Below are 14,266 nucleotides of genomic sequence, written 5' to 3' on the forward strand. Positions count from 1 at the left end.
CCATTAAAAATCAAACCTTTTGTCCTCCTCATCCTTCCCCTTCTCCTAGCTCTCCTGCAATCTCCAACACACTATTAACAGCTCTCCCTACCTCCCCCTCAACTCCCTCATCTTACCCTACTCCTCCCCTCACCTGTCCTGTATCCGATGCTCCCCCTCTCTCTTCATTAACGGTATGGACCTCAAACATCCGGGGCCTTCGCTCAAAACTGACTGATCTCTCCATTCAGGTTGCTTCAGACAAATGAGACTTGATCTGCTGAACAGAAACTTTCCTCCTTCAAGATGTCTCTGATGCCTTGGTATCTCTCCCTGGTTACTCCCTCCTCCGGTATGATAGACCTGAGCCTCGTGCTGGTGGTGGGGTTGCTATCTTTATCAAAAACTCTCTTCCTCACTCTCCTTGCACTGCCCTCTCTCCATCCCACCCCCAGGAGTACCTCTGGCTATGGCTTCCCCTCCGCTCCCACCTTTTGTTCATATGTGTGTTGTACCGTCCACCAAACAGTGATGACTCCATTTACATATCGCTGTCTGACAACATGGACCAACTTCTATCCACTCATCTCAACTCTCTCTTCCTCATATTTTTTGCGATTTCAACTGTCATCATGCCAGCTGGCTGGGTATGGGTACCTCTCTCACCAGCCATGGTACCTCAGAAAAGGACTTCTGCGACTCACTGGGACTCACACAATCTGTCAATTTCCCGACCTGGCTCTCAGTCAACGGTACATTATCTCTTCTGGACTTGGTTATGACAAACATCCCTGCAAATGTCTGCTGCTCTTCTTCTGCTCCAATCGGTTCTTCTGATCATGTGCTTGTCAAAGTGGACATCTCTCTGGCCATTCTCAGAGAGCCTCCTCAGCGCCGACGAGTCTGGCATTTCACTCAGGCCGACTGCCACGGTCTTCAAGCAGCCATCAATCGTCTGGATTGGTCTCCCATCTCCACTGCCTCTGACATCAATTCTTCCTGGGAATTCTTCCAAAGTAAATTGCTCTCTCTCATGCACAGATTTATCCCATCTCGTCTTCAGTTGTCATACCCTTCCTCCCATCCATGGTACACTGAAACTTGTGGTGAGGTAGTTGTCATGAAACAAGTTGCCTTTGCCTCTTGGAAGGCTAATCCAACTGAAGGTAATCTCAGTTCCTTTCACAAAGCCCAGAACAAGTGTGTGTCTACCTTCAGGAGCACCAGGAAACAATATCTCTCCACTCTCAAGACTGAACTCTCAAACCTGTCTCCCTCATCCAAATCCTGGTGGCATCTGGTCAAATATGTTTCTGGTGTTTGTTTCCCTTCCATCCCCTCCGTTACCTCAAACGGCTACACAGCTGACTCCGCACGTGAAAAAGCTGAATGCCTCAACTCTGTATTTGCCTCAAAATATTGTGTCCTAAACCCATCCCTCTCTGTTCCCACCTTACTCAGTCGAACCCAGCTGCTCCTGGACTCAGTTTTTTTTTTTTTTTTTTTTTTTTGTATACAAGATCGAGGCTCGTGAAAGAGCGAGCAGTGTCCTTCTCTCCTGACAATGTGGAGAAGTTTCTTTAAATCCTCGACTCCGATTCTGCAACTGGACCAGACTGCATCAGCCCACGGGTCCTAAAATCCTGCTCTGCCGCTCTTTCACACCCTCTCTCTGTTCGCTTCACCCTCTCTTTTGCTCAAGGTCATCCACCATCTGCTTGGAAATCAGCCAACATCACCGCTTTGCACAAAAAATGTGCAAAAACAGATCCTTGTAACTACAGAATCAGTCATCGCTTCCAATATGAAATCCTTCCTCTTCTCCAATGGCTTGATCTCTGATCATCAATTTGGATTCAGACCAGATCATTCTACTCTGGACATGCTGCTTCTCCTGTCTCAACAATGGAAGGAGGTCCTCAATGCCAAACAGGAAATCAGAGCCGTCTCCCTTGACATATCTCGTGCCTTCGATACGGTCTGGCACCCAGCTCTGCTCACCAAACTCTCCTCCTATGGTATCCATGGAAACCTCCACGCATGGCTTGCAGACTTCTGATCGCAGTCAACGTGTGGCCCTGAATGGAATTCTCTCATCTCCCCTTCCTGTTCAGGCTGGAATTCCTCAAGGCAGTGTGCTGGGCCCTGTGCTTTTTTTGGATCTTCATCAATGATCTCTCCGACTCTCTGGAAAATCCTCTCTATCTCTTTGCTGATGGCTCCACTATCTGCCGCTCCATTCCTCATCCCTCAGATCGGCAGTCTGCAGCCTCTTCACTCTCTGCAGACCTGGACAAAATCACAAACTGGTCAAACAAGTGGAACATGTCTTTCAATCCTGACAAATCTCACACTCTCACGATGTCTCTCTGAAAAGACCGACTGGACAACCCTCCCATCTACTTTCTCAACAATCCTGTTGAAGAAGTTCTGTCACTCAAGCTTTTGGGTCTCACTATCTGCCATGATCTTTCCTGGGAAAACCACATTTCCAAGCTGGCCTCCAAAGCCAGTCGCCGATTGGGCATCCTCCGTCATGCAAAGTCCTTTCTGGGTACTTCTGAGCCTCACCACATACAAGGCTTTCATCTGTAGCTCAATGGAATACTGCTCTCCACCCTGGGCTGCCTCACACCGAGCTCGGCTTCCCGCTGTAGAAACCAAAGCTTTCAGAATCATTGGTATCTCCCGCGATGAAGCTGATTCTGAGGGCCTTTCACTCTCTCACCGCAGGCAGGTTGGTGGTCTTTCTGTCTTCTACCGACTCCTCTCTGGCCTAGCTCACCCAGCTCTGTCTGTGCTGTGTCCCCCAAATATTCCTGCAGGACGCACAATAACTGCCAGCAACCCTCTTCTGGTGAAACTGCCAAAGTCAAGACTCTCTGCTCACCTTCACTCTTTTATTCCGCTTTTTTCCTGCTGCTGGAGCAAACTCCCACACTCTCTTCAATCCCACTCCTCCATCCAGGTCTTTAAAACAGCTGTTCACCACCATCTCTTATCTTCCCCCATCCAAAACCTTGATCTTTTCTACCCCCATTAATACACCCCAAATCCACATCGTTCAATCTCCGACTTCATCCCTGAAATTCCTTGAAGTGTCAATTTGTTTTGTACCATGTACCCCTTCCCTCCACCTCCTCCTCCTCCCCCCACACCCCCCCCCCTTCCCACCCCCCAGCCCTCTCCCTTCCACAGATTTCCTGATGTCCCTGTTCTCTACTGTTGTGCTTGTGTGCTTCCCTCTCTCTCCCCATCTTGTCTCTCCCTCCCTTTATTGTTTTATGTGTCCGTTGATGTTTTTTGTGTTTTATGTGCTAATATGTGTTTGATGTGCGAGCTCTTAAACAAGCCTCGATCTTGTATACAAAAAAAAGGTGTGGCTTATTGGCAGCGGCTTAGATTGAGAGATGTCAGTTTGGAGTGGATATCGCAGAGGTTTGAGGTCCACTCAGTGAGGGATCAGGGGGAGGTGGTGTTGGGAGGGTGCAGGATTGGGGGGGGAGGGAGGGGAGGCTTTGCATGGGCAGGGTGTAGAGGGTGGCTTTGAGGAGGCGTGGTGAAGGGGAAGGTTTGCATGTGTGGGGTGCAGGAGGAGGTGATCCATAAGTTTTCTCAAGCCCCGAGAGACCTAGCAACATTAGGCAGCCATTTTTATAGCTGATTAACACCTCATTTCCAGTCATGTGCTGAAGCACAGGAAGCCGTTTATTTTCCCATTGGGAATCGCTTCATTTGAAGCATGTGAAACACACACACACACACACACACACACACACACACACACACACACACACACACACACACACAACCATTGGCCTTGGGGAAGCAACTTTCCAGAAACCACGTGCCTTTTAAATTCAAGCCCATTTAGCAATAATAAATAATAGGATTAATATGGTGACTGCATGGGAAGGATCTCGGTTCAAACAATGAAGTTTGTTAAAATATATAATCATAATAACTTGCATCCCAAGGACCGGTAGGTATAGGCAGCAACAATGTCCTCATATCCGATTTATTTGATCTTTTGGTGAATTCTCAAAGGAAATGTAACCGGCTAAAACTGCCATCTGGCAAATGGTCCAACTTATGTCAAAAGGGATAAAAAAGAAAAGAAAACGTTTGTCACATCTGCTTTCACTTTTGTGTAATTGCTCGAGATCTTGTGGTATTTTTTGCATGGAGTTGGCCATGACAAGCCGGTCTCCTTGCTATTCGGTTCTGGCACACCATCAAAGTACAAAATCTCTGCACAGCTCAACAGCTGAACAAAACTGTGGCGAGTTCCATGTTGGAGTGGAAAGAGCTGCAAAGTGGCACAAGGAAGAATAGTCTCTAATAAAGCTAACAATGGGTTGGCACAACTAGACCAGGAAGTGGAAAGGAGTTAACAATGATTTAAAACTTTGTACAACCATCCACACGAGTATTTACATTGTGGAGTGATATCTGGAGACAAGGCCGCAAAGGGGTTATTACTTTGCGTCCCCTTGTGTTTTATACCTCTCCCCCCCCCTCCCCCCCCCCCCCCTTCCCACGCCTCCTGCCCCCAAGCCCTCTCCCTCCCACACTTCTCCCTGCTCTCAAATGTTGTGGTTGTGTGCTTCCCCTTCTCTCCCCATCTTGTCTTCCGCTCCCTCTTTTTGTACATTTTGTTTGTCTGGTTGATTTGTTTGTGAAATAAATGTTAGCTCTTTCACGAGCCTCGATTCAGTATACAGAAAAAAAAACAAAAAAAAAAACTGCAATAACATTTTAAAAATGAGTTGTTTGAATGAGTAAAAAAGATTTGGAACATTGTTTTACTGTTGCCTGTAATATTATTTGAACTTGCGCCCTGGCAGGATAGGTATGAGTTAGTGTCGTACCCACCTTTGAGCTGTGTACAGGTAGGTTGGGTTTCATTCTAGAACCTCACCTGTCACCATGTTTTGCAGACAGGGTGTTGAATCAGTGAGTGTACATTCTTCAGCGGGAATGTTAAGGCAGCTGTCACATCTAGCATTCACTTGTATATCTTAAAGATCCCATGAAACCTTTCAAACTTTGTAAGCCTCCCCAACAGTGGTCATGGCACGAATTTAGAATTTATCGAGAAGTCGCCTTCTCTTCGAGGACACCATTGGATCTTTAACGTCCACCAACTAATGCCGGCAGATGAGATGCCCAGTTTGACGTCCATCCGAGGAATGGCACACACATTGAAGAATCACGCTACCGATCAAACTCATTCGACTGAAGGTGGTTTGGGCAGGATTTTTTTTGTTCAGGGTGCCAAGGATAACTCGCCAACTCTTCATGAACGATACTGCAGGATCATTAACGTAGACCAAGTTATACAAGCAGATGGAACACCCAGCTTAATGTACAACCAATGGACAGCATACTTTGTGATGCAACGCTCAGTCCATGTACTCATAACACCAATCTGACAGTTAATAGTTGGGTCAGGGCATGAACCCACACGAGACAGCTCAAAGGGAAATGTGTTGTTTATGTGCCGTGCTGTCGGACGCTAGTGTGGGTGTACCGTGGATAAATTCTCAATACTGGCGTGAATCGGATCACTACGCTCGCCTCACCACACGTCACTGCGGAGGCACGGGCTTGTTTTAACTGAGGATAGTGACCTAACTGAACTTGAGTTGCTGTTTGTCATGATTTACACCAATCATAATACAAACATTTATTTTGTACAAATGCATTTGTGATATTGTACGCCGCTCTTTTCCTATTCCATCTCCAGGCGCTGCATGAAGTCATCACCGGGCACTGAAAGGGGCCCGGCGATGACGTGCCAAAAGAGAGTACTCAATTTTCACTCAGTTTGTTTTCTTGTTTGTTCGTCCGGACGATATCTCAGCCATCCTTTGAGCGAGGAAGCTGAAATTTGGGCACAATAGTGAACGTGTTTTGGCAAAAACTGTATTTTTTATTTTTATTAATCGATTAATTGATTAATTACGTAATTATTATCATTTTATTAGGTACTTATTTATTTTATTTCTCCTCCGGGCAATATCTCAGTCACATTTTGAGCAAGGAAGCTGATATTTGAACACAGCAGCGACCAAGTGATTTGGCTGTAAAGAGTATTTCTGATTTATTGATTAATCGATTAATCGATTAGTTATTTAATTTTTTCGATTAATTACACAATTATTTTTCAAACAGTTAAAAATTCGGATGAAGCATTGGTGGTTTAGGTATTCTATTAGCAAATTGATTAAGAAATTAATTATTTTACCATAATTTTATTTATTTATTTAAATTACGCAATTAATCAATCAATTATTGTACACTGCTCCCTCCAAATTCTGTCTCCATGTGCTGAACTATGGCATCGCCGGGTGCCCTGGCAATGTCGCGCGCTGGAAGATGTTATTTATGTTACGTTGAGGATATGTTAATAACTATTTGGCATGGGGGTGGTGTACTTTAAACGTAGCTCCACATGTCTTGTTGGTGATATTATTTATTGGGTCTTTTGGGTATTTTCGGTCTTTTGCTTCTTCAGGGGTCTTGGTGGTATTAAGGGTCTTGGGGGACTTACAGGGTCTTCACACAAGTCTTATGAGTCTCAGCAGTCTTAAGGGTCGAAAGGTATTTTCCAACAGTACATAATTAATAGGCAGGATGCAACCCGGCGTTCAAACATTACGTAATTAATAGATATATATAGTCATGCAGCTTCACCACCTAACCTCCCCACTGCCTCAGGGTCCGTGTTTTTCAGGTTCAAATATATTTGAAGAAGAAGACGTTTTGGTCACAAATATGCATACATACTTACATATGCATACATATGTATGTATACATACATACATAAATAACCATATATGTTTGCTCCATTATAATAAGATTTGTGCTTATCGAGAGGTGGGGGAGGGATGGGAGGGAGGTCATTTTTTGTTGGTCATTTTTTAATTTAAAAAAAAATCAGCAAATAATACAAAAGCATTGAGTAAAGTGTATACTGTAGTGGTTACCTTATGCACATGTCGCGGTTACCTTATTCACTTATCCGCATGTGACGGTTACCATTACGATGGGTTTGATCTAACCCACGCACACGGACGTTTGGTTGTGTCGTCGTGACGCACGCGCGGCTGTTGGAGCCACGCCCTCCGAAGAGGGTTCTTGGTTTTATATAAGCCGTTACGACTTCCGTTCGCTAGCAGTTGCTGGAGATTTCTGTACAATAAACAACCTTTTGTACCCAACGAAATGGCCTCTACTTATCGTCTTCGGCAACCGCTAAACTGGTGACCCCGTTGCCCCCGAACGTATTCGGGGGCCAAATGAACACGGCAGGATTGCGTCCGCAATTTCTTCCACAAGACCTAAACTCGAACTGCTGGAGTTTTAGCAACGACGAGCGGCCATGTGGTTCGTGCATCGCGCTCGGTTCCTCCTCTACGACTGGAGGGGCGAACCAGCTCCGGACCCTCCGAAGGAACGTCGTTACGGGGCATTGGCGGCACGGCTACTTCGTCGCCTTCGCGCACACAGGCCGAGTACTGCTACTTCGTCACCTTCGCGCACACAGGCCGAGTACTGCTGCTCGTCGCCTCCGCGCACACAGGCCGGGCACGGCTACTTCGTCGCCTTCGCGCACACAGGCCGAGCAGCGCTGCTCGCCGCCTCCGCGCACACAGGCCGAGTACTGCTGCCCGTCGCCTTCGCGCACACAGGCCGAGTACTGCTACTTCGTCGCCTCCGCGCACACAGGCTGAGTACTGCTGCTCGCCACTCCTACTACTGCTCCTACGGTGGATCCCGAGGCTGATGCTGCTCATCTCTTGCGCACGCACGGCTGCTTTGTTACCTTCGCGCGCACTGGTGCTCGCCGCTCCCGCATTTCCTACTGCTGCAACTCCAACTGCTACCGCCGCTCAGCACCCGCGGCCCGGCTCGGTTCCACCCGCGGCCCGGCTCAGTTCCACCCGCAAACTATGGTACACGCCCGTGGCGTGCCTTCTGGGGGGCGCATGTAGTGGTTACCTTATGCACATGTCGCGGTTACCTTATTCACTTATCCGCATGTGACGGTTACCATTACAATGGGTTTGTTCTAACCCACGCACACGGGCGTTTGGTTGTGTCGTCGTGACGCACGCGCGGCTGTTGGAGCCACGCCCTCCGAAGAGGGTGCTTGTTTTATATAAGGCGTTACGACTTCCGTTCGTGAGCAGTTGCTGGAGATTTCTGTACAATAAACTACCTTTTGTACCCAACGAAATGGCCTCTTCTTATCGTCTTCGGCAACCGCTAAAATACAATAAATGGATCACCAGCTTCTTTTGCGGTCAGGTGGATCTCCATGCTGTTTCCTGTTGTATGAACCACAAATACTTGGTTTTATGCAGGGCGATGCATCAATGTGTGTGCTGTCCCTCTGATGGACGTTAATTAACTAGGCGTCCCATCTGCCGGCATCAATATTGGTGGACGCTGAAGATCCCACGGTGTCCGTGAAAAGTTGGCTAGAGTTATCGATGGAACCATGATCAAATTACAAATTCCTGCCCTAACCTTGGACCAATATCAGGCCAGGCCAGCCGTTTCGTGAAAGACATGGGCCAAGCTTCCCCCAGCCAACCCCGCAAGAACGTGGAGAATAATTGTGGCAGTTAAAGAAGAGAAAAAAGAAGAAGAATCAGAAATGGTAAAAGAAGAAGAAGAATCATAAGCAGAACCACTTGGTTTTGTAGTATTTGTGAATTCAAACATGGTCTTCTTTAAAATTCCACTAATCACACGGTTGTACTCATTTGGGATCCTCATTAAGAATAGTTTGCGAACCGTTTGAAAATGTCGTTATTGTGTCACCATGGTATTTGTTACTGTTGGGTATATTGGCAGGTTTAACCCACCAAAGCTGGGTATTTTGAGAGGGCCCGGGGGAGGGTAGGGGAGCGGTTCTGTGTCTTCATGAATTGCTAAGTAGTTCCAGCCCAAGGCAGCGGTGAAATATGGAATTTCAGGATTCAGGGCAGTAAATTATAGAAGTTAATCACACATCAGTGCAGACATGACCATTTGGATTTTGATTTGTTGGAATTAGACCTTGCCAGGGGGAGACATTATCTGGGGGAATTTCACATTATTTTCCCCTGGTGTTGTTTTCCCCTGGTGTCATTCCCGGAAATCCCTGGTGTTGGGCTAGCGGCTAGGGTGCCGGCTTAGGATCCTAGGATCCTGGGTTCGAATCCCGGTCAATCGCTGAATTAACGCCAGGGGGGTTGACTCAGCCTGTCATCCTTCCGAGGTCGGCAAATTTGAGTACCAGTTCACTGGTAATTCCCTGCTTGTCGTTAAAGGCGGCAAAAAGGGTTGGCGTCAGGAAGGGCATCCGGCCGTAAAACATTGCTTCAAAAAGGGGACCGAAAAACAACAACAACCACAGTTCCCGAAAAAGGCCAACCCCCGCTTGCGGGGAAAAATGGCCTCTAAAGGTGGGTTTTTTCCCCAAAGAGGGAAGTCAAGTGGTGGGTGTGGAAGGGAGAAAATGAAAAGGAAGGGAGAAAATAGTGAACAGAAAAGTTGTTGAGGATGTTGAGAGAAAAGGATGAGAGAGAGAGAGAAGATAAATATTTAAGGAGCATTCAGGATCGATGGTTTTATATGTATCTGATCTGATCTGCTCTTAGAGCCAGCCAGGTTATGGCAATCATTTGGAATTTGAACAGGATGCCGGCGATGGCTCACCTACTCTTTGTTTAAACATTCAGCGTCCACAATGAACACCACATTGTTTATAGGTACCGTGAAATGGGGTGAATAGGGACAGCAAGGTGAATAGGGACACACACTGAAAAAAAGTTCGGAAACTTTTTTCGCTGAAAATTGATAACCATACTGATTTGTTGATATTTGGGTTGAAAGTGTTCTGTTGTTTTTTTTAAAAGCAACTTATAGTCCCTATTAACCCCATATATGGGTTAAATAGGAATAAATAGGATTTTTATGGTTGTCCCTATTCACCCCGTTTTACAGGTGAATAGGGACAGTCACTAATACAAAAAAATAATATTCAAGAAACAGGGACAGTTTGGAGAAACTTTTTATCCCATAGTTTTTTTCATTGGCACCGTGGTTTATATTATGGGAGCATATTATGTGCATCCATCTGAGCTATCAATTTAGCAATAAGTTGGAAACTCAGGATTGTTTCTTGATTATTATTTTTTTGTATTAGTGAGTGTCCCTATTAACCCGTAAAACGGGGTGAACAGGGACAGCCATAAAAATCCTATTTATTCCTATTTAACCCATATATGGGGTTAATAGGGACTATAAGTTGCTTTTAAAAAAACAAGAGAACACTTTCAACCCAAATGTCAACAAATCAGTATGGTTATCAATTTTCAGCGAAAACAGTTTCCGAACTTTTTTTTCAGTTTGTGTCCCTATTCACCTTGCTGTCCCTATTCACCCCATTTCACGGTACCGCATTTACTACAATCGATGGATAGCAAAGTTGTTGCTGCATGGCTGCACCCCAGCTGTTATCACATTTATCTCATGGATCTTTGCGAAGATCTTACAAAGCAAAGATCATAACATTACATATTTTCCATTGCATTTGCTTGTTTACACATTTATAAAGTTCCTCCCGTTCCCACGACGACAATACTTGGGAATAAAAACCCAAATTTGTGGTAAAGGGAAAAATGTGAACAACTATATATTTTACTGCACAGAATGCAACTACTGTGAAGCTACCATTGGTGTGATAACCATTTGCTTCTACATTTGCTGATACAATGCATCACAAGCCCTTCAGTCAACATAAAAATCTTCGGAAAATTGTAAATACAAAACGTTACGCAAACTCGAGTTAAGGTATTATAAAACCTTATTCGATCATATCTAATATATAAAGCTCTTTATAACCACTCACTCACTGACATTAATGTTCGATACCTTCCGGGTGTCATTGAAAGCTGAAATTTGGCGTGCCGACGGACATCAAAGCTGGTACACCGGGAAAAATCACACAACCGTCGGGCAGAAAGCGTCAGTAAATGAAAATTTATGTAAAAAACCACCGTAAACCCATCTGTAAAAAAACCCAAAAACCTCAATCAATAAACAGCATTTGAAAATTGTAATTTCTCTAACTGTAAACTGTGAAATGAAAATCTCAATGAAAATTTACGTAAAAAACGTAAACACATCCATAAAATAAATAAATAAAAGAGCTATATGTATGCTTGCATATATGTATGTATATATATATATATATATATATATACATATATATATACATATATATATATATATATATATATATATATATATATATATATATATATATATATATATATATATATATATATATATATATATATATACAGTCACGTGAAAAAGTAAGTACACCCCATGTAAAGTTTTGACTTTTTCAACATATTTCGACATACAGCTATTTGATATTCATTTCAACAATATTGATAGATAAAGGTGATATAATAAAACAAATATCATGAAACATTTACATTTTGTAGTCCATTGTATAATTTAAATAAACATAAATGCAAATTTCACATGTGGAAAAAGTAAGTACACCCCTACATTTATCACTACTTCAAATATCTAAAATTAGAATCAAGTGCACCAGCTCAGGTGCAAATGATTAGAACATTGTTAGAGAGAATCTTGGAGGAACCTGTCTTATTTAAACCTGACATTTAGTTTGGTTTGCTCTTTGTTGTTGAAGTGTGCGGCGTCACCATGCCTAGATCCAAAGAGCTCTCTGAGGCCTTCAGAAAGAAGGTTATAGATGCCTACGACTCTGGGAAGGGATTTTAAAAGATCTCCAAACAATTTGAAATCAATCATTCGACTGTCCGGAAGATCATCTACAAGTGGAGAAGATTCCAAACAACTGCCAACTTGTTCAGGCCAGGCCGCCTCAGCAAGTTCAGCCCGAGAGCAGACCGCAAGATGCTCAAAGAAGTCTCTAAGAACCCCAGAATGTCATCACGGGACCTACAGGTAGCTCTTGCCACTGTTGATGTCAAAGTGCACGAGTCTACCATTAGAAAGAGGCTGCACAAATTTGATCTACATGGGAGGTATACCAGGAGGAAACCTTTGCTGTCCAGAAAGAACATCAGGGCAAGACTAACGTTTGCCAATGAACACCTTGGCAAAGACCAGCACTTCTGGAACAATGTGCTCTGGACAGATGAGTCAAAGGTAGAGCTATTTGGCCACAGCACCAGAAGACATGTTTGGGGTGAAAACCAAAGACAGCATTTGACCACAAGAACCTGATACCAACTGTAAAGCATGGTGGTGGAAATATTATGGTTTGGGGCAGCTTTGCTGCATCAGGGCCTGGGCAACTCACCATCATGGAATCCACGATGAATTCTTCATTGTACCAGAGGGTGCTTGAGGATAATGTGAGGCCATCTGTCGGAAAGTTGAAGCTCAACCGAAGGTGGACCTTGCAACATGACAATGACCCTAAACATACCAGTAAATCCACCAAGGAATGGCTGAAAATAAAGAAATGGAGGGTTCTGGAATGGCCAAGTCAAAGCCCGGATCTAAATCCCATCGAGATGTTGTGGGGTGATTTGAAACGAGCTGTGCATGCAATTGTGGATGCTATGCAACACTTTTTTGTTGAATAAATTATTGCAAAGTCAATTCTTCATTGTTTTTTGTTCAATTCGATCACCTTTATCTATAGATACTGTTTAAATGAAGATCAAATATTGATATGTCCACATATGTTTAAAAAATATTTTAAAAAAAACATTTCATGGGGTGTACGTACTTTTTCGACATGCGAAATTAGCATTTATGTTTATTTAAATTATACCATGGACTACAAAATGTAAATGTTTCATGATATTTGTTATATTATATCACCTTTATCTATCAATATTGTTGAAATGAAGATCAAATAGCTGTATGTTGAAATATGTTGAAAAAGTCAAAACTTTACATGGGGCGTACTTACTTTTTCACGTGACTGTACATGGCTCTAAAGTCGGATCGACACCTATGTGAACAATTGCACAACGTGATTGCACGCAACTGAATCGCTGACATGTGGACGTTTTCGCAATCGGTTGCAAGCAGTTGCACAACTAGTTGCTTGCAATAAAACAGACTTTCAAGTGACCTGCGCAGTGATTTGTAACGACATATTTTATAATTTGTGCATTTACAAACTATCACCAACTATGAGAGAGAGAGGTTTGTGGGAGGGAAATCAATGAAAAATCATCAGCATTGTTGTGGCTTCACTTGAGCATTCAATATCACATGAAAAACAACTATGGATAAGATAACTACAACTGCCATATCTACATCGTCTGTTTGCAGCACAAGGCTGCGGGGTAGCATTATTGGCTGAGGGTGCGGATGTGCCACTGATGGGTTATGCCCTCCGTGGGTTATGGAAGGAATTTGGAATTTGTTCCATGGTGCCCGCGGTGACTCGCCGACAATTTGCCAAGGACACCATGGGATCTTTAATGTCCACCGAGTGCTGGCAGACGGGACACCAGTTTAACGTCCATCCGAGGGGCAGCACACACATTGATGAATGACCCTACATGTGAAACACCGGGATGACAGTTGGTAGCTGGGTCTGGATTCAAACCCAGGCTAGACAAGTCGGAGGCGATTGTGCATACCTATAGGGTCGAGGCCTTCCTGTCAGCCATACATCTACGGTCTGTGGCGAAGCCATTATTGCCTACAAGAAGCAACGAAAACGACAGGACCACCTGGTTCAGCACAATATTTGCCACAATGATATGAAAAACACACACCTGCAAATCTAGGTGCATTCTAGTTGCACAACAAATGTCTCAGGAGTGGACAACGATGACGTTTTGCTACTTCGAGAGGGATTTGGTTGCGCAACTGGTTGCATGATAGAGTGTGCACCCATATTTAATCCAAATTATCACCGAAAGATGGTGAAACAAATGTTTGAGCAGATTGAGGATGAACTGTCCAATACCCACCTGATGATGCGATGTTTTAGTGATGTTTTTTTGTTTTTTTTCCTTAAAGATCGAGGCTCCTGTAAGAGCTAATATTCATCACAAAAAAATTAAACGGACACACAAAACATACAATAAAGGGAGCGGAAGACAAGATGGGGAGAGAGAGGGAAGCACACAAGTACAACAGCAGGGAACAGGGACAACGGAAGATCTGTGGGAGGGAGAGGGTTTGGAGGGAGGAGGCATGGGAAGGAGGGTGGGGGTGGGAGAGGTAGAAAACACATGGACACTGCTAGGACTTCCAG

At 44.2% G+C, this 14,266-nt stretch overlaps 1 protein-coding gene across 1 annotated transcript in view; it reads right to left on the reverse strand.

Moving 5' to 3' along the window:
- Window positions 1–14,266, reverse strand: part of LOC137421292 (beta-2-syntrophin) — a 90,584-nt gene that overhangs the window by 74,805 nt on the left and 1,513 nt on the right. The window lies entirely within an intron of this gene.

This window comes from Myxine glutinosa, chromosome 2, assembly GCF_964187855.1.
Source record: "Myxine glutinosa chromosome 2, kmMyxGlut1.1, whole genome shotgun sequence".
Classification (NCBI taxonomy): domain Eukaryota; kingdom Metazoa; phylum Chordata; class Myxini; order Myxiniformes; family Myxinidae; genus Myxine; species Myxine glutinosa.